We start from the raw sequence: 22,641 nt of genomic DNA, 5'->3' as shown, positions 1-22,641 counted from the left end.
TGATAACCGTTTTCAATTTCTCCTAAAGAGTTATTAATAGCTTCATCTATATCTTCAATGTAGTTTCCAGCTTTAGCAGTAATATAAAATTTTTTCTTGATCTGGCTAGAGTTTATATCAAAGTATTCTGTGTTTTCTAGATACTAACGATTTTGACTATATGAGTGGGTAGTTAGGGCTGTTTTATTTTTAAATTCTGCATGACATTCTTTACATTCAAACTTAATTCTAGTGTATATATTATCTTCGTTTTTAGTTTTGGGTTTAGTGCTGGGTTTAGGGGTTTAGTTTTAATAATATCTTTGGTGTTAACTTTAGGTTCAGTTTTGGGTTTAGTTTTAAATTTAGGTCTGAGGAAGTAATATTCTTCTTCTGAGTCATACATCCTCTCCATGGTTTCATCTTCCATTTCCTCTCTCGCTATGTATGTGTTGATCACTTAAATTGTGTTTGATGAATTGTTTCCTTGTTTCAAAGGATAAATAACAAATACAACAAAAGTTTACGTTGTCAACTTTAGACATCTTTTGTTTTTTAACGACAAAAATTCATTCGAAAATATAAAAATTAAATTGTCTAAATCAGTAAAATGTGATAGTTGTAAAAATAAATCATTGAGAAATTGTTGTGATAAATGTTTAGATAATTTATTTGAATGCTATTTCTGTAAAGGTTACTCTAAGAATAGAGATTATATTAATCGTATGAATATACATTATAATGATCTAAATCTATATATATATATATATATATATATATATTTATATATACATATATATATATATATATATATATATATAACTTGAATAATGTGTAATGTAAATCAGCATATTGCGTACTAAAGATATACTCAAGGAATATGCTGAAAAATTTAATATAGAAGTGTAGAGTTAAGCTGGTTATTTTGTTCAAGTTATCCACGAAGTGGCTTCACAGATCCACGAAGTGGTTAAACCGTTTTTTGCAAGTTGGTTGTACGTGCTTGTTACACGGTCTCTCTAGTTACACTTTAAAACACTAATCACTGTGTTTCCACCGATCCCAGTGTTTTTGACTGTATACCCATCACAGCGTGTCCCATATACAGTCTCACAGCAGGGATCGCCCTTTTTAAGAACTGTGAATTTGATTTTTTTTATCTCACTTAATTTCATAGTAATTCATCAAACCTGGGGACGTTCAATGGAGACAGTGAGGAAGGAACCCCATACCTTCCGTTTGCTAAAGCAACTTAACTCAACTCAATGATTTAACCACTACGCCAAGTGAGACAGATAGTTTTAGTTTTAGATTGAATAAATACTGATTAGGGAACATATGAAAATTTTTATTTTTTAACATTTTTTTCAATCTTCTTCAAGTTTTTTCGCAAGTTGGTTTTACGTGCTTGTTGCACGGTTTCATCTGCGAAGCAGTTTCACTGATTAGTTACACTAGTATCTGGGATACGTCCACTGGAGTCAGTGGGGATAGAACCCGAACTATCCTTCTAGTGGATTGCACTAAATGAGACAGGAAATGATAGTTTAGAGGGAATATAAAAGGAAATATAGTGGATAAAACAAAGGGAAATAAAATAATGTGTATATGTGCGCCTCATTTTCGGTAGTGTATATAGTCGTGGATAACGGGGGTTACAGTTACCAGTACAATTTGGCTCATTTCCCCGAATTCGCGAGGGGGAATGGGCCAAATTGGGCTGGTGGCTGGAACCCCCGTTTTATCCACTACTCCAGAGAAAAGGTGGTAATGATCCATCGATGGACTTTTTATGAAATTTCTAAGATCAATCGATGGAATTAAATGGGAGCCCAACCCGGGTGTACACTCACTCCATTGTCCGCCCCCCCCTCTGCTGCTGGCACTCCACTTACTCTTTAAAGCAGAAGCACAACTATTTCTTGTTCTGGAATTGTTAGAAGGAACAATAGTTGTTTTCTGGAACTGGAGAGAGGTTGCACGTAGAGCCAGCTGAGATCACACGATGGCGTAATCTGTTTTGTTGGTTTACAGCCCTTCCTCTAGGTGAGAAAGACGGTGAGAGGTTCCCATAATTGTTCAGAATTGCCTCTTCACAAAATGGCAACCTGTGCTTTTGATCATAAAAATTCTACGTAGCCAGAATTTACTACTTAAATGGAATTCCACACGTTTTCAAACGGAAGATTAATTTAGCCAGAGGTGCACTAGAACGGTTCGTTCATGTCTTCAATTGTGCTTTATCCCATTGATGGGGCACGTTCAGTATAAATACAATTTAACATTTTGCTGCAATACAGTTCTTTCGTTTGCTCCAATAATGCATTTGTGTGGGATAATTTTTGTCGAGAGGTTGACGTATGGAGAGATTGTGTTTGACCTATATTGAGCATGAAAGATTTGGTTTCGATTTTCAGCATGACTCCAAAAGTTCATGCGTAGAGAAAGCACATGCGCTAACTTCGTGCTGATTTTACACATCCAGATCAGGCATTGGCGGGTAACTTACACTATTCATATTAGCTTATATACTACGTATATTTGCCACCCATATTTAAACAAAAGTGAATTGACCTTTCAAACTGCTGAGTATTTCTGCGTGCCCCTGTAACCTCATCAATAGGTTATGGGCCCAGAAAATTAAAACGTGAGACAAGACAATAGCATAAGGGGTGGCCTCTTTGATAGTGATTAAGGAGAGAGACAGACAGAGAGAGAGAGAGAGAGAGAGAGAGAGAGCCCTGGTCAATCAGAGACAAAGACAGAGAGCGAAAGAGAAATAGAGAGAAATAGAGATAGAGAGAGAGAGAGAGAAGACAGTGTGTGAGAGAGAGAGAATTTGACTTTGAAACTGTAAATTTGCTGAAATAATTTTGTTTGATATAAAGTTGAAGATTCCAGCGCGCGTCAAAGCTTGATTACGGGTGCGTGAAAACCACTCATGATTTAGGAAAAATCGGTCAATTAAAACCAAACAAAAGGATCATTTTGAAAGAGTTCGTTTCTTAAAAAGGATCAATCGATCTGTAGAGGAGAAGATTCAAATTGTAAAAGCAATTTTGGTAAAAATCCCTGCAGGGCACGTAAACTTTGTATAACAATTGAAACATATGCAAGCCTACAATATGGTTGAGCATAGTAAAAACTGAGTAAAACATGATGTACAGAACTCTTGCTTGAAGAATATTGCGAAGTTGGCCCATGCAGAGAGAAATATTTAAGTTAGTGTTTGAGAAATTATCTGCAGGATTCGTCTTCATCGTGCTTAGTCGCCGTGGAGGAATCAGTGGCTATTTTGATCAATGTCCACTCCAACTTTGTCAAGAATGCTATATTCGCAAACAAAATGGGTCATATTTTACACTAGTTTGACAGCATTTCTGATTTAGATTCTCATCAAAAGCACTGCTTGCTATAAATAGCTTTGTTTAACGAATTTTTGCAGGCTCTGCTTTGTTTTGAAAGAAGGTTTTAAGTGAAAGTAGAAATGTTTTCTAATTAAAGACTGTCTGGTGGTCAATAGTTTTGTGTTTAAAAAACGTTCACACTTTGTGTATTTCCAATATATAAGTTAGTTTTTAATATTAAAATTAATAAGTTTTCTTAAAAAACTCATTTTGTTATTAAATTTCGCTTATATTTATTGAAGGTCTAAATAAGTAAAAGCCTGTACGGTTTCCTTCAATTTGGTGGTCTTAGTTGTTTGTTTGAAAGAATATGCGCATAGATTCTAAACTTTAATTTTTCGCTTTAATGAAAGTTTAAATTTTTCGTCCAATTTTTTTGGCAAACAAAATAAGAGTTCACCACTTTGAATATGAAAAACACAGCAATTGATAAATTTCTCTTCAGCGGTTAAGAAAACGACTTTGTCTATTTTTCTGAACAGTTTGAGGCACGAATGTATGTTTTGAAGTTGATTCAAATTCTTGACAAAACTGTAGCTTAAATGGAACTTATACCTACGCTATGAGGACGACCCTCAAAGGAGAAAATTGACGCGGCCCATAGAAAGGTAAAGGAGATTTTTGTCGAAAAACAGTTGGTTATTTGGTATGAACCTGTCCAGTGCCTCCACATGTCAATTTTGTTCTTGCGGCCATATAAGGGAAAATGATGAAGCCTGGACCCTGTTGTGTAAGAAGTTTAAAAGTTTTGAGCGACCAAGTTTACAAAAATTGATATATAATTTAACTAATTTGAGAAAATACAGTAACCGAAACATAGTAGATTATATTTCTAGAGCCGAGGACATGCAGTTAAACCTTTCCGAAATCATTTATTCATTAAGTGAAAAAAAATTGTCTCGATATTTCTGATGGGACTTCCTCGTGATTTTGAAAGCTCTCGCACTCGGGTAAAATGTGGTCCAGAAAATAATTTTGTATAAAAATTAACGTGATTTTGTGATTTGATTAATTTTGAAAGTGAGAAACGCAACGAAAGGAACACAGAAATCAGAATGCGTTTTCTTTAGCAATGATCGAAATTGTTTTAATTGCCATAAGAGGGGACATATTGCAAATTTTTGTCGTGCACAGCAATCGGAACCTGACAACAAGAATGTAATTCAAAAATAACGTGTTTCAAGTGCGAAAAAGTTGAACATATTGACAAAAATTGTTTCATTAACAAGAAGATTGGATCCCATGCAATAAAAAAAGAACAAAAAATTAATTCAAATGAATATCAAAGTTTAGTTTCGGATGAAACAGAAGAGGAAAGTTTAGCTTTTTCTCGAGTGAGAATTGTGTTGAATACCAAAATACATGATATTGGCGCAACAAACTTAATGATTAACGATAAAACTCCTTTTGCTAACCTGGATGAAAATTTTTCTAGCATAATTCACAATGACAACAAAAGGCACTCTTCAATATTAGGAAAAGTGGACGTTGAGTTTTTCACTAAGGATAGCGAAATTTTCCCAAAACATGTTTTAAACGTACCTGATAACTCAAAAAATTTCTGTTTCAAAACTTCGAGAGGCTGGTTTTGATGTTTCTTTTGGGTGAAAAACTTAAACTTGTTTTTAAAAAAAGTTTTGTTGACATTTGAAGTTGAAAAAGTATTTTGCATGGAAATTTTTCCTTGTTCTACTGAAAATTGCTTTAAAGTTGACAGATTGCAATTGTGGCATACAAAGTTGGGACATAACAATTTTCTGATTTGAAACGCCTGCCCGAATTTGTTCAGAGTACGAAAAAAGAAGATTCAAAAATTGAGTGTTGTGAAGTTTTTGAGTTTAATAGGTCGAAAAAACAGCTTGTTCCAGAAAACTGCATGACAAGAGATGTCTTAGGACATTTTTTTTCCTGAAACTGTTGAAGGTCATTGTTATGCCCCTGGGTTTGTAGATAAATACAGTTGTTTCTCAAAAGTTTACAAGAGACGATGTCTTGGATAAGTTTAAACCATTTCGTGCTGATGTTGGAAACCCGGGCACATTAGTTTCTGATGGAAGTGAAAAATATATTTCAAATGAGTTCAAGCGCTATTGGAGGAAACAAGAAATTCATTTTGAAAATTCTGCTCCAGATACTCCACAAGAAAACGAAACCATTGAAAGAATTCGGGACGTTTCTGTTGCTATGGCTCGCTGTTTCTTGGATGATGCTTGTTTGGACAAAAAATATTGAAAATATGCTTTGAATTTGGCTTTTGACGTCAAAAACGTAAAAGGATAGATTAAGTTTGATGGAAAACTTAATCTATCCTTTTTAATTTTTTTTTGGCTTTGGTTGTGCGCTTTTATGCATATTGAAAAACCATTGCAAAAAATTAGATCAAACCTAAAAAGGGAATTTTGTCGAAAATTCCGATAATAGTAAAAGCTGTTTGGTTGTGTTTGAAGATGAAAAATGAGAACTCAATATTAAAAGTCACAAAACGTAAGATATAATGAAAATGAATTTTACTTCAAATAAAAGAAAACACAAATTTAGTCGGAGACATTGATAACGAGTAAAAAAAAGTTTTGCTATAAAGCTTGTTTTGTTGCAGAAGATTTTAGCCAGGTTTTCGGAATAGATTTTTATGAAACATACTCACCTACACCTAGACTTTCAACCATTAGAATTTAGATGAGTCAGGATATTTCTAACAATTATCCATTAAAACTAATGGACATGAAAACTGCTTATTTAAATACTCCAATTGAAGAAGATGTAGTCATTAAACAACATGAAGGTTTTAATTTTCGGATACAAGTGGAGAATTTTTGGTGTGTAAATTGAAAAAGAGATTGTATTGTTTGAAACAATCTGGAAGTAACTGGATTTTTAATTTGAAGGCATTCCTGGTTACACAAAATTTTGTTAACTCATTTCATGATAAACGTTTGTTTATAGAAAGGCAGGACGAAAAGTAGGTAGATGATTTCATAGTTTGTGGCATTTGTGGCTTTTTGTGATTGGTTCCATACTGAAGTTTCCAAAAAGTATAAAATTAGTGATAACTCAGATTTGGCGTGCTTCTTAGGAATTAAATCGAAAGGAATTCCTGGGAAATAAAAACTAGCCAAGAGAAATGCAATGAAAAAATTTTAGAAACTTAAAATGAACTATTGTAACTCAATTGGTACGCCATTAGAGGAGAAATGCAAGCATTCGAAAAACGAATGGCCTCAAGAGGGGAGTGAAGAGCAACTTAGAATGATAAAAAAAATAACTTCCAAAGTTTGATAGATTTCCTTAACTATCTAGCTTTGTCGATTATACCCAATTTTTATTTTGCTGCTAATGCTCTAAGTTTGTTTGTTGAAAATTCCGGAGAAGTTCATTGAAAAGTAGTCAATCGTGTGCTTAGATACTTAAAAGAAACAATGAGTCAGACTTTAACTTTCCGTAAGACTCAGATTCTGGATTTGTTGAATTTTGCTGATGCTGATTGAACAGGGAACAGAGATAACATGTGTACTTAAGTTTTTTGTGTTAATGAGTCGTCTGGAGCAATAAGTTGGGGTTGTAAGGCGCAAAAGACTGTAGCAACATCAACTGCTGAAGCAGAGTTTAACTCTATTGCTGAAGCAAGTAAAGAAGCCATCCACCTAAGTGGAATTCTAGGGGACTTAGGGGTTTTCTGTAAATTACCTCTAAAAATTTTTGTGGATAATCGGGCTTGTATTGTCCTAAGTAAGCATTCTGTGGATCTTGGAAAAACTAAACGTTTTGCTATAAAACTGCACTTTATTCGAGAACTGGTAGAAAACCAGAAACTTGAACTGTCTTATTTAACAACAGAAAACATGCCTGAAGATATTCTGACCAAACCTCTTGGAATAAGAAAACACACTTTTGTACATATCTCCTTGGAGAAACCTGGCTCGAAAGGAGGAGTTTCGGCATGACTCCATAAGTAAAATTGAGAGAGCACACGCGCTAACTTCGAGCTAATTTCGCACATCCAGATCAAGCTTTGGCGCGGGTAATTTACGCTATTTATATATGCTGATGTACTAAGTATATTTGCCACCCATAATCAAACAATAGTGAATTGAACTTTCAAATTGCAACGTTTTTCTGCGTGCCCCTCTAACTTCATCAATATCGATCTTATTGATCGGGGTAACCAATAAGGGATCAATAAGGGTCGGTTTCGCTGATGGGTAGCATGGATCTGGGTGGATGATTTTACCCAAAGGGTCCAAGTCAACCATAGCTTGGCCCAAATTGCCACCGATCGACCATGTCTCGGACTAGAAAAAGAACCGCTATCACTGATTAACCTAGCAAAAGGCGAGCAGGTTATGCAAGCTTTGCAAAATGCTATCAAATTCAAAGTCGCACCCCGAAAGAAATTCGTTTTCTTCAGGATAAGGACTTAATATTAATAACATCCTCTGCTCATTTGATAGTAACTGCCTAATGACATTTTAACTACTCATTAGTCATGATTTAAAGTGCTTTCCTGCTACTGACTCTGCATTTATAGCAAAGAGCTTATAAACCAATTAAACACTTAATTTTGAGTGAACTATAACCAAAATCCAAACTATGTTGGAACTCTGTCCTCCAATGTTTCAATGAGATCTATGAGAGAAAGTTCAATTAATGTCAAGTTTGACTTCGACACAATTTGAATACAACATTTGCTTCGCATATCGTTTTAAGTTAACTGAAACATGATAGCATTTGCTTGATAATGACTTCGCGTTCTAGAAGTGCAATTCTGTGTCTGACGTTGCTAGTAGCTGCGTTAGCATTTGTTTTGTATCAGTACAGCGATTCTGATGACAGACTAGAGTTCCCTGTATGTTACACTCACTTCATTGTCCCTCTTCGCAGAATACTCCCCAAAATAGTAAGTACCTACAGTACTAAGCTAACGATCACTTCAAAGGTCAAGACTGAAATTTAAAAAGTGCTGATATCAGCCAATGGTTATGTGCGCCACCCAGTTGTTGTTCAAATGACATTGTTTTGGTTAATGCGTGCGACCGTACTTGATAGTTGTTCTGGATCGTCTAGCGGCAGTCGGGATGGTCTTGTTGATAGTCAAATGGTAGTAGCGATTGGAGCCAAATGAAAACGTCTTATAGAGCGTGTCCGATAAAGTTGAAATAATCGAACGTTTCAGAAACAATGTCCACATTGCTCTTTTGTGTGCTCAGTCGTATGTTTAGGCGTTTTCGAACGTCCGATTATTTCAACATTATGGGAGAGACTATATTTCATTTATGACACTCTTATATTCGTCCACTTTCCGTATGGATTCATATCCTCAGTTGTTAAAGTAAACGTTGAGGTTCTCCCATCAATTCTGAATAAAAGTTTTAAAAAATGATTTCATTTGGAAATGAACAAACTTCTGTTAAGGTCCCATTGTTGTACCCGAAATTTACAGTCAGCGGTGGTCAATATTAATCGTTAATGCGCATATTGATGCCCATTTAGTCTGTCCAAAAAGTTAAAGAAACGAACGTTCGAAAAACGGCAAAACAGACAAATGAGCATCGTTGGGGTCATTTCAAAGCCAATGCTTTCCCCTTCAGCTAAATTCCATTTGTTTTTCATCAACGTGTTTTCAATTTGAAATTCTACTTTTGAATTCTTTGATCAGTGAACATATGAAAGAATATAAATTTCGTACTAATGAGAACCATTACTTGCTTAATCTTGTAAGTTCTGTTTCAAAACTTGTAAGATCTTACAAAATTCATACTACTCAGGTTGCCCACCTTAGACAAAACTTCGAAAACTTACAAGGACTTATACGGTGCCGTAGAAAAATTATTAAACTTAGTACGGCATGATATACGGCCGTATCAAGTTTTTCACAACACCATACAAAACAATTGTACTGCCTTGTTTCTCAATTCTCAGCTGCTAAAAATGATACTAAGTCAAACGTGTAACGCATTTAATCGGCTAAAGGATACAGAAACTTGCAAGTTGACTTAGTATAAATTAGTACGAATCTTGCGAGATAACTATTCCTGGGTGACAAGGGAAAGTTTGTCTCTACAACTACTATGAACGGGATTTTTTCAGGCAATCATACCAGTGTACGAACATAAGTTTTTGATTATTGACTCTACCATTATTATCCATCTTTCCAATTAATGTACCTTCCACCTCCCCGTAACACTAAAACGAGGGACAATACCAAGTATCTTAAGTATCTTAAAACTCACGCTAAGACGAGAATATGCAGTGTAGAGGGGACTACAGGTATCATATAATTCGATAAGATGGGTTTTTTTATCGCAACACTCTCCCCAGTTCTTATAGAATTTATGCATTTTTTATTAGTTGTTGGAAGGTGTTTTCGCGATGTAGTTCTGTTTTAGTATAGCTATCTACTGCATTATGTCGCCAATCCTACAAATTCAGTGGAGCCCGCGTTTGCGAACATGAGTGGTAACTTTTGTCACTTCATTTTGCATGGTATTAAATTGGTTAAGTTACGGACAACAATGACAAGAAAAATTGCGTACAATTGAAACAAAGTTCCACCACTGATCCTAACAAATCACGTATTTGTTACAAATGTCTGCAATTTATGAGCGGGGAAAAGCTCATCAATGTCCGCAATTTCGGGTATGATTATATATTCCATTTCAGTTTTATGCTGTTCTCTAATTTATAATTTAATTATGCTGAGATTATTTATGAGCTAGAAAACCAATAACAGAAACTTGTCTGCTTGTACAAAATTTAGATTAAAGCGTACGAAGAATAAGCTGCAATCAACGCACAACTATTTATTTTAGATCCTCTGACAGTGAATTGGACTCAATGGCAATCATTTTAATAGCGTCAAAAACTATTAGAAGCAAAACTAGACTTTATTTTAATTAGCTTCAGATTATGCGAATCACTCGGTGCTGTTTTTCGTTATAAATAAATATAGACTTTTGATTATGCTAGTAAAACCCCGCACTGCTGTTTTTCTTGATGGAGAAAATTGGTCTTATGATTATTTTGATACAAATTCCTCAGTACTGTTTCACTGAGCTGAAGCAAAGAATGAGACCCTATTACTCAGGGCCATTACTAATGTGAGGAAAATTGCCTCATTCAATAGTCCGAAGAAAGTTCAAAAGGGCCGGTCAAGGAACTAGTGGAAAAACTTAAATAAAAAACGAAAATTTAATTGAATGCTTTTTTTTCAATTTTTATACTCCAGTTCATATGTTATTGATTCTGTTCTGTTCTTTTTTTACTGGTTTTCATCATTCATTCATTCTCAATCATAAAACTTCAATTTTAATCCAATCATCGACTAACTTGATAAAAATCCCTCCCCTGTAAATAGATGCCTGTAGATAAAAGTTATATCAAGATTAAAATGCTTTTTTATTTAGTTTGATTCCGCAGATAGCTTTCCTCAGATCCAGCTGACAGAAATTGAAAAATGTGGATTTTTTTACAGTTGTTTTGCTTTAACAGAAAAGAGTTTCTGAGCAATTTTCATACGAAGAATTCGCCATACAGTTCATTGGTCATTGTTCACTACTCCTGGTTTATCAGTCATTTGTTGTATTTATTTCTCTTTTATTGTGCTTTCATTCACCAGGTTTTGCATTTAGAATCTATCCCGACTCTTTAGGGACGGCAGTTTTACTTCTTTCTAAAACAAAAATTAAAGCAATCAAAAACAATTAGAACAATCAATCTAATTTTTAACTAGAAGGCGCTTAAATAGTGATATTAATTGCGTTTAATAATGACACAGATAATAGTTACATTAATTGCGGATGATGGTGACAGTAAAGTTGCGGACAGTAGCAACCTGGACAATAGTGACAAAGGCATCAAAAACTGTGGAAATTAGTGATGTTTAAACCGCGCAAAGTAGTTGCCTTAGCGCGGATACTAGGGATGTATTTTTGCGGATTGTAGAGGGGAAAATCTGTCCGTCTTATTCACGGCGCAATCAAATTCCGCTGTCGTGGACATTTGTGACAAATTCCTTCAAATTTGACCAAATTTGAACTAGTTTCCCTTGCTATACTGTTGTCCGGGAAAGCCTACAAAAACCCTATCTTAAAACATGTGAGAGCCTACAATGCTGACTTCAGCAAGCAAATTTGCTTGCTCAAAATGTAGGATTGGCCACGTAATGTGGTTGTTTCCTGAAGTAGTAAATTTTGCCCCGGTTGCATTTTGTTGGAACAAATTTTGGTTAAAGGTGAAGTCAAGAATTAGCCCAATCAAATTTTTTCCTCGAGACCCAATTGTAATAAATTTAAGTGCAATTTCAGCTGCCTTCATTTATATTCACAAATGGTGCTACTTTCCGAGAGGCTACCCGTCTGGTGAAAGAATTTCGGAATCAGTGCCTGCGCAATGAGGCACAGCGTGAATTGGAAAGCGTTCACAAGGAGGGAAAAGCGGAGATCCTCCGGTACTCAAGGGAGAGAGGACATGATGGACACAAGAAGGGTGCTCTCGTGTACATACATGGGGGAGGATTTGCTTTCGGATCACCAGGTGAGCAAAATAATTGAACTCAAGAAATTAAATTCTTAAGAACTCTACGAAAAATTATCCCTTAAAGTAAAACTGTTTTTGGTTCATTCGCACAACCCGGGTCAGGTTTTTGTTCAAAATTACACCTCCAGACCAAATTTGTCAGCCATGGGCGAATGATTCAGACAAAACCGCCCGTGATCAGGGGCCTCGTTCAAAATGAGGGCCTCGTTTTTGGCACGCTCAAAATTGGCCGTGAATTGCCAACTTTTAAAATAGGTAGTATTCCTAGTATTCCACAAAATCAGATAAAATAGTAAATTCAAAGTTTATAGTTTCCTTGCATGATGTATATTTTTAACGAGCTAAAAAAATTATTTTCTGTTGATTGATTGGCAAACTCATACACTTCAAATGTAACTGCTATATTGACAACTATAAGTAACATCATTAGATGAGCGCAAACTTCACTGTTGAGCGCAAACTCAAAAGATGAGCGCAAACATCATTAGATGAGCGCCACTGTTTGGTGTTGGTTTTCTATTTTGAGAACAAAAGTTGGTTTGCAAAAATATTGCTATGTCAGGGTTGGTCTGCTTTTCTCGCTTTTGGAAGCGCAAGTGTATACTGACGACAAACACTTGAGTATAACTAAGATTTTATGTCATTTTTGTACTCTCAAGTATCCAAAATTCTCTAAAAAAAACTTAATAAATTTTTATAATTATAAATCGATATATGTAACGTATATAGCAATGTTTAGTTAGGTGGCAACGCTTTGTTCGTAGATTACGTAGAATGGAACGGAAAGAAAAGCATACAACCATTTCTCTTTGAAAAAAACTGCAACTGATGTAACTGGTATAGAGCTGCAACCCTCCTGTTTTTTTCCGTCATCAATTTTCTGTCCACGTTTCGTCATCTTCAGAGATAAGAGGGCCGTGATCATGTTGAGATCGTGTCATAGGGTAGTGGATGAGAGACCCAAAAAAAGCAGTTGAAAGATTGCAATTGGATTATTCTTTCAAAATTAAAATTCAGAGACTCATTTTTTGCACTTCAAAACCATTTTAAAGCAAGTTTTTTTAGCACAAATTGAGGGGTTCAACGTACTAGTTCTCGACAGTTTTTTCCGCGGAGAAAGATCATTTCTTGAAAATGAGAGTCAGTTAACCAAACTAGCAAGTAATTCAAAAACGCTATTTTCTCAAACGTTCAAACTTTAAAACTTTTAAGCTTTTAAAACCTAATCATTCAAAAAACAGCAATCCTTAAACAAGCAGTAAAAAAAATTAATCGAGCTGTAAACTATTGTAATGGAATTAATCTGGAATTTTTGACATATCCCGCCAAACCCTAATTTCTTTACTACAAGTACCACAAAACTCAACGGTTGGTTGCTAGTTTTTCCATTAGACGTGTTTTCAAAAATAAATACGAACAGTCGAAAAAGAGGACGGAAAAAACCAAAAACTTTTGAAAGTTTTTGCCCCCTAATAACTGATACTAGCCCTAAAAATGACACCAAAATACCGATAGAAGTTATCAGACTTTAACAACCCAGCTTAAAACCATAATTAATTATTTCGACGCTATAAAATTTTTAACACAAAAACGTCAACCTTTTAAAAAACGTATGAAAGTATTTTTAACATAATTTACTTAAAAAATAATTTCGCGGTTTCGTATGCTTAATTTTAGTAGCTGTTGTACTCGTTGTTCAAATACTGGTTTTAATTGCTTCTGAGATGAGAAAATATGAAAAACATCTTTTTTGCAAAACTTTGGGCAGCTTTCGTTTTTCTCATTTGTTTTCTCGGACTGGATACTCGGCTTGTTTCTTGCCAATTATCGAAATGCTTGATTGTTAAGTCATCATTAAAAATTTAGATTTAGAATTTAGATTTAAGATGAACGTAAACATATAAAACATTTCACTGTTGATACTCACTAAGTGAAATATGCAGCAGAAATTAAACCTTCAGATATTTTTTTTAATTTTCACAATTTCGATTGGAATTGTGATTTCTGATAATCAAACAAGTAGTCTCGGTAATGTGCATTTGCACATAAAAGTCCAACCTCGCTCATCCCCATCTTTGGCATAATTGTCTACCAAATAAGGAAGCGATAGAAAACCAAAAATTCAAGTATTTTCCAAAAAGTTGATTTATGAACAAAAAGATTGCCTCCAACGCAAAAGCTTGTGAACTGTCAATAATAATTGTGAATTGTGTTACGTGAACTGTCAATAATATAACAATGTGAATAAGCGAGAAAAAGCGAAGAAAAGTGGGCAAATGACTAAAAGTGAAAAATGTTTTGTGAAAACTGGTAGTATCAAAGCTGGAAAACCATAACTTAACGCATTAAAAAATTAAATTTTAATTCAACCGATAGAAGAAACTTTCTTCCTTTGCCGACACTAAGTTACAAGTTGACCCAATTAAGAGAAGATTAGTGACAATTTCAAATCCATTGTTTATTTAAAAATCAAATAATTCTTAAAGTCAAAATGAACACAAGCTTTTGAGTTAAAAACTAGATAAATAATTTGGAACTACTTAGGAAGTTCTTTGAGCTATCAGTGAGTTTTGATTTGAACTGCTTTGTTCTTTAATTAACATAAAGAAGATCTTTTTTTTAAAAAAAAGGACCGGCTGATTTGAATCCGAATTGTTTTTGGATTGTAACAGTCCAAAATTGGACCAAAACTAGCATTCTTTTTGCCGTTCGTCACTTAAGAACACGTAATTGTTTCGAAAGTTATAGATATAGGTAAATTGTTAGTGAGATGTCAAAAATAAGTTCGGCGTTTTCGAAAATCAACGAGAAAAGTTTGCAAACAACGGCAAAACTTTAATTCCAGAGCACTCTCTATGGAAATGGAAGTAGGACTAGCCCCCTGTGGAGTTTACAAAGAGGGTTTTAGTGGTTTTTGGGTGTGTTCTTCCGGCAAATTTAATCAAAGTGAACCAAAAGAAGCTTGTTTCGTGCATGAAATTCCAAAAGATTTTTATAATTTCATATTTTACGCTGGACGGGCTTTTTTATGATACCACTCACAACTTTCTACGATGAATATATCAATCGGTCAAATTTGACTGAACAAAAAAACCATTTTGGGTATATAGTCCCGCCCCTCGAGAGCGGTCGGAGCAATAAGCATTTTTTTCAATCCTATGTAGCTCACTGGGGGTATTGTGCAACTCAAGGTTAAAAAAATGGTTATCAGCGTTTTCAAGCTGAAAATTGCAAAAATATAAATTTTAATACTTTTGATGATAATCTTCAAAAATTTTCAACCGGTTCACCAATGGGTCGTGGAGATGCTGGTTGTTTGTTACTTAACAAAACATTTATATTCTATTGATTTTTTAAAGCTAAACTGTCTCCAAATAGAAACAATACAGCCCACATGCCTTTCAGCATCCCGTTATCTAGCTATGCTTTAAATGCTATTCTTGACTCAGATTAATTAAATGTAGGCGGCCGCTGGATAAGATGTCAATTATCGGGAAGAAATTAATTATACATAAAAATTTAGAGGAGCTGTCCGGATCCGTAGCAGAGTTCGAGACGCAGACTGGCAAAGAGTTGTTCCTGATCAGGTAAAGACTGGCACCTGAGCATCCATTCCCAGCTGCAGTTGAGGACTCTATTCAGATGGTCAATTGGTTGTTTGAAAAGAGTGAAGATCTGAGTATCGATAGAACTGATATTCAATTATTCGGTGACAGTGCTGGAGGAAACTTGGTCACTAACGTGGCACTAGAGATTCTGCAATGGGTTACGTTTACAGCAAGTTGCATATTAAAATGGGAAATTAACGCACCGCTTGCCGGGAAATTAAAATCGCTTGAATGGGAAATTAAAATCGCTTATAACGCTTAACCACATTGAAGTTTTTGGGGAAAAGCTTTCTAAATTTATTTAGCAATTTGTTGGAGCAAAGCTCTTATTTAATGTATTTTTTTGAACTAAAAAAACCTCCATGTTGTCAAGAAATCTCCAATAGAGCAATAACAAATCTGTTCTGGACAAGGAAAAAATTACCAGTTTAGCCTTCATCTATTTGTTAATTTTTTTGTTTCTCTGATTGCAATAACAATTCTTCCCTTTCACATAAGGGACTTTATTAATTGGAAATCTTACTTCATCATAACTCTGTTGTTTCATCAAAAATTTCAGTTTATAATATTTTGTAAAAATAATAACATGTTTTCTCGACATAATCATCTTTACATAAATGTCTCTTTTTGTACAAAGAGATTAAAAGTTATATTATTATTTGATCGGCATATAATCAGTATTTCATTTTAAAAAGTTGCCCCAGAAGTATAAACGAAATAGATAAACGAAATGGCAAAACGCGTGACCGTTGGTTTCTTTCCATTTTCAGAATGGTTCCCAACACCTCAAATATTTGTATCCTCGGGTCATGAGATCTTATAACACCAGGCAAATCTAAGCTATATTTTTACGTAAGCTCAGCAAAAGAATTTTGTTAACGCAGTTGGGAACCTATGGCGAAAGAAGTACTGTCTGGTTTATAGAATTTGTAATGCTATTATTTGGCTGAAAATTTTGTTTCAACAAAATTTTGTCAGCGCTAGTGTGCATGCAGCTGGAAAGCGGTTCAGACTGTTCAATTTTACATGGCGTAGTAAAGTGATTGGACACAATGGCCGTTTGTGCCGAGTTTTATAAAACGTGAACTATTCTATTAGTAAGAGAATACGTTGATGAACTATCACAAATAGTCAGAGGAGTTTTTCACCAAAATACATTTTGTTGCAAAAAGCACATTTGCTCGAATATTTTATGCCCATGTATTAAGATCAGGAAAGTAGGCGAGCGCGAAAAAGTGCAAAACCCTCAAAACTTTGGTATATAGGTCGCTGGTTTTCGTATTTTACAGTGTCAGTGTGCAAAACTAGCGACAAATGTGCTTGACTCTAATCCTTTGATCTCGTCGCCGAATCTAATCTCGTCCTTTGATTTTGGGCGAGTAGTCGCCAATTGTTGCATTGCTTTTGCCGCTAGAATTTGCTGCCGGTATAACCGACGAAAGAACGGCAATTTGGTCGGTGATTTTCGTATTGTCGCTAATACCGTGTCCGGACAAAACAGTCCCAGACAAAACAGTCCCAGACAAAACAGTCCCAAATTGCAAAATATTCCCAGACAAAACAGTCCCAGACAAAATAGTCCCAAGAAACCAGACAAAACAGTCCCAGGCAAAATAGTCCCAAATAAAATGTACCTAATGCCATAATACCCAATGTACTTTGATATGTTCGTTCAATAATCCGACAACAAATTAGCAGTCGCTATTACCCGTATGTTTTAACATACTTAATGGACATGGCCATGCCTCAGCGGCCCGTGGGACTTGATATGAAACTATCACAACCGAACATGGGATTAAATTATCCGCTTGTTAAATCATACGTGTGAGAGCTATTATAATGGCATTGGGACTATTTTGTCTGGGACTGTTTTGTCTGGTTTCTTGGGACTATTTTGTCTGGGACTGTTTTGTCTGGGACTATTTTGTCTGGGACTGTTTTGTCTGTTCACCCGCTAATACATTTTTTTTGATCAGCTTGACAAATAATCAAATAATGATAACAAACCTATGACAAAAAATTGTCTGCCCATTTAAAATTGAATAATCTGTTGATGTAAGAATCTAAAAACAACATGGATAAGTCTTCTTTTCCAACTGAAAGACTACGTCACATGTTTTCTGATACAACTTGTTGACTGTTTCAGGCTGCTTTTTCGTATATGGCAAGTGTCTATGAGTTAACACAAAGCTTGGATGTTGCTGTTTTCAGTTACAATTTATTTGTTCGACTAAATCTTGAATTTTTTTGCTCACACACATTGAAACTGATTAATATTACGCACTGATCGCTTCAGCACTTTTTGTTTGAGCTTCATATTCATTTTAAAAAGTTGCCCCAGAAGTATAAACGAAATAGATAAACGAAATGGCAAAACGCGTGACCGTTGGTTTCTTTCCATTTTCAGAATGGTTCCCAACACCTCAAATATTTGTATCCTCGGGTCATGAGATCTTATAACACCAGACAAATCTAAGCTATATTTTTACGTAAGCTCTGCAAAAGAATTTTGTTAACGCAGTTGGGAACTTATGGCGAAAGAAGTACTGTATGGTTTATAGAATTTGTAATGCTATTATTTGGCTGAAAATTTTGTTTCAACAAAATTTTGTCAGCGCTACTGTGCATGCAGCTGGAAAGCGGTTTGGGAATATTTTTGTTTTGTCTGGGACTATTTTGTCTGGGACTGTTTTGTCTGTTCACCCGCTAATACATTTTTTTTGATCAGCTTGACAAATAATCAAATAATGATAACAATCCTATGACAAAAAATTGTCTGCCCATTTAAAATTGAATAATCTGTTGATGTAAGAATCTAAAAACAACATGGATAAGTCTTCTTTTCCAACTGAAAAACTACGTCACATGTTTTTGATACAACTTTTTGGTTGTTTCAGGCTGCTTTTTCGTATATGGCAAGTGTCTATGAGTTAACACAAAGCTTTGATGTTGCTGTTTTCAGTTACAATTTATTTATTCGACTAAATGTTGAGTTTTTTTCTCACACACATTGAAACTGATTAATATTACGCACTGATCGCTTCAGCACTTTTTCTTTGAGCTTCATATTCATTTTAAAAATCTCGTCAAAAGTAATAATAATAATATTAATGAATTTTTCCAAATATATATCGAGTAATTCACTTAATGATTACACAAACAATTTACAATCAAGAAGTTATATGCATTTGGGGAGAACATCAAATAGGTCAATGGACCTGTCAGAGTGATGTCTCCTCTGGACAAAATTGAGCTTTATCATTTTTGTTCTATCATCGACAACCTCACAATAAAAATGGCTTTTTCCCAAGAACATCAAATTATTCAGTGTTTAAAATCAAGGAAAGTATATTTAGAGAAGACCATGAGAAAACAAAAAACTACCAAAAGACATTTACCATCTCGCTACCACCTAGAATAAAGTTATCCTTAAAATCATGAACTAGCTTTTCTAACTGATATTTTTCAGCAGACACTATTGATTTGATTGGATTTTCATCCATTTGAAGAAATTGATTGTATAACTTTCTCACCCTTGTCACTATTAGCTTATTATTCTCAGTAGTAGCTCTTTCTCTTGTTTTTAAAGGTTTTTTTCGTCCCTGAACACCCATACTTTTGACAATTTCATCTTCGGTTATCATGTTTTTGAAAACTTCGTTATTGTGATCCTGTCGAACACATCTGGACATTATCTTGAACAGCTCATAAATATGTATTTCGAAAATCGAATAAATTTTGTCTCTATTTTTCAAATCTCTCAAGAAAATATAATTCTCGAGATTTTGTTTTGTGACCACTCTAGGTCTTTAAGATCTGTTTTATTAGCACACCCATAAATAAGAGCCCCATAATGAATTACTGGTTGAACATAAGCTTTGTAAAGTTTTACCATAGTTTTCTTTCTGAAAAAACGTTTCAAGTGAAATAAACTTGATGTGATTTGTTGAAGTTTTTGTTTTACCATTTTAATATGCTTTCTGAAATTAAGTTCTTTGTCAATGTGTATTCCTGAATATTCAGCTGTGTCTTTGCTCTCAATTGTTTTTTGACCTATAGTTAACTTGTTTGAGTTTTGTTTTTCGTTTTTGTTAAAAACAACAATATTCGTTTTCTCAAAATTAACAGTCAATTTGTTAGCAGACATCCAATTCACTACATTTGTCATGTCTTTGTTGAGAATGTTTAGATCATGAGCAGTTCCATAAACATTTGTATCATCTGCAAACATAGTTACTTTCGAATGCTGGTATACTGCAGGTAGATCATTTATGTATAGCAGAAATAGTAAGAGACCCAAGACTGAACCCTGAGGCACACCGATGCTTATTGTTTTTTTACATGACGTCTGAGTCGTAATTTTTACATATTGCGATGGATTAGCAAGGAAAGATTGTAAAATACTGAATATTTTCCCTCTGAGTCCGTATGCCTAACATTTTTTAAGCAGAATATAATGGTCCACCGTGTCAAAAACTTTAGTTAAATCAGTGAAGGTACAGCTAGATGGTGTCTTAAGATTTCTATTTGTCCTTAAAAACTCAACAACTTCTGCAGCCGCATCAATGGTACTACGTTTGCTTCTAAACCAAATTGACTGGGCGATAAAACCCTGTTGACATTTAGAAAATTTTCAATTCGTATGAACAAAAGTTTTTCAAAAACTTTACTAATAATTGGTAGTAAAGAGATTGGTCGAAAACTACCAGCGTCGTTTCGATCACCGCTCTTGTGAAACGGCAAAATCTTAGCTAACTTCAAAACTTCGGGAAATTCATTTTCATCTATACACTTATTGAACTGATCGGCAAGCAAATCACACACCACTGGATTTGCAACTTTTAGTAATAGACTGCTTAAACCGTAGCAGTCCTCCGAACTTTTGTTTGGTAGACTATTAATTATCTTGTATACTTCAGAATTATAAGTTTTTTGGAGAAATAAGGTATTTCTGACAGTTTATACGTGTCTCAGATAGCCTTGACAAACCTCTTCATTTGCTAGTTGATGACCAATGTTCACAAAAAAATCATTGAGTTGATCACAAGATAGCAAAATACTTCTGTTTTCATTCTGGTCGTTTCTAATGTCTTTAGCTAGGTGGAATAAAGTCCGGGAACTATGTTTAGAAGAGACTTTCATTTCAAAGTGTTCAGTTTTAGTCAACCGGCAGAGTGCCTTCAGCCGGTTACTTACTACTTTGTACTTCACTTTGTCTTCCTCGAGCTTGCGTTTAAGATATTTAGTCCATAAAATGTGTTTTTTCTGCGACAAGTTTTTAATTTTATTGGTAACCCAGCTTTTTTTACAACCACTTTTAAAGCAAATAGTCTTTTCGGGTATATAAGTTTCCTTGGCCTTTAAAATCAACTACTGAATGACAGTAAAGACATCATTTAACTCTAAAGATTTGATGAAGCTTCTATTTTCCTGAAACTTTTTGTAGAGACAAAAATTAATATCAAGACATAAGTTCTCATCTTTAAGCTTGTGTAGTTGTTTGATCAACTTTGGACAGGGGGGAACATTATTTTTTGTTGCAATGTCTAGTTCTAGAAAGATCGAATAATGATCTGAAATTTTGGTTTTTTCTACATAGAACTTGCAATTGTGATTAGCAAAAAAAAGGTCAATTGCACTTTGGTTTTTACAGTTTCACGTGTACAATCATAGCTGTTTTTTAAATGATAATCAAATAACTTGAGAAATTCTATTAGTTTTGTACTATTTTTATTCAATTTTCTAATATCTGTATTGAAATCACCGCACAGAATACGTGAATCGACGTCGCTTTCCGTATTCTCTAAGTGTTCTATCAGATCATCTGTAAAATTGTCGATTGAGTAATTTGGCGCTTTGTATAAAACAGTTACTTAGCACTTGCTCTCGGCTGTTTCTATTTCTACAGTAAGGATTTGTTGGTGCCTTTTAGATGTCTTTTGTATTATTTCTACCGAGAGTTCATCACTGACAGGAAATACCACACCACCACCTCTACTCTCTCTATCACAAGTTATCAACTTGGAGCAACCTGTCAGCTGAAATGATCCTTTAATGTTTTTTCGGATGTCCAGGTTTCAGTCAGAGCAATAATGTGAGGCTTTGTATCAAGATGATGTAAGAAAACTTCAAGCTCATCGGAGTTTTTTTGAATTGAACGGATGTTTTGAAGCAAAACTTTAAATCCCATATGTTTCAAAAAAGTTAACGTCATGCGTTCCTTTAGTTTTTTGGAAACAAACACCTTTTTTCAAAAATAAATTATCAATTCAAGAAATTGCTCAGTAATCAAATTTAAAACAAAACGAAATTTAAAAAAAATTATTTAGCACTCGTAATTCGCGGAAGTCGCAAATTAAGAGAAGTCAACAAATAATTTACATCGAATAAAGTTTCAATTGGTACCAGGATTTGCGCAAGTCGCAATCATGTTTGACTGTGACCATCTTAAGAGTTTGAGAGAATCGCGAAAGTCGCATTTCTGTTTTATTTTGTTAAACCCTGAGTCCGATTCGCAAGAAAGAGAACGTACAGTAACCAAAAATTAGAAACACCACAGTCAAATCGCGGAAGTCTCAATTTAACATGTGTTTATTAAATAATTTTGTAAGTAATTGTCTCAATTGTACCTCTTTGGAACATAGACCCTTAGCCGAAAAAAGTTATCAAAAAAAACTCAAAGGTCTTAATTTGAAAGTTAAAGTGTGAATGAGAAAAAGGATAAAGCTCAAATATTCGTTATGTACTTGTTATGCACTGAGAACTGAAAGTTTTGTTTGATCATTCAATCGATTTGAAGGCAAGGGGTGATAGACAAAAGAATGATCATTGTGTCTCACAATGATTCAGTTTTTCTCCCATGAGCCGTTTTTGATCGGGCGACATTGAGGCGTATAATCTCATAACTTTGTCATTGTCAGTCATCATCGAATTTTGAGGCCGTTTGAAGGGATTTCTCGAGTTATTTTGGAATGTTTTAGATTTGTCAACATTTCTCACAACCGGATTTTTCAAGTTGACAACATCAGAAGCATTGTTTACTTTCACGTACACATTGTTACCGCTATTGTTTTTGCACATCACCGAGACTCTGCAATTATTGCTGATCGCTATAA

General features: G+C 34.6%; 1 pseudogene; it reads left to right on the top strand.

Moving 5' to 3' along the window:
- The first annotated feature begins 7,919 nt into the window (after positions 1-7,919).
- Positions 7,920-22,641, top strand: part of LOC142337096 (arylacetamide deacetylase-like) — a 30,581-nt pseudogene continuing 15,859 nt past the window's right edge.

This window comes from Convolutriloba macropyga, chromosome 3, assembly GCF_964194025.1.
Source record: "Convolutriloba macropyga chromosome 3, txConMacr16.3, whole genome shotgun sequence".
Taxonomy (NCBI): Eukaryota; Metazoa; Xenacoelomorpha; order Acoela; family Convolutidae; genus Convolutriloba; species Convolutriloba macropyga.
Note: the sequence above shows the minus strand (reverse complement) of the source record. Positions and strands in the feature narration are given on the sequence as shown.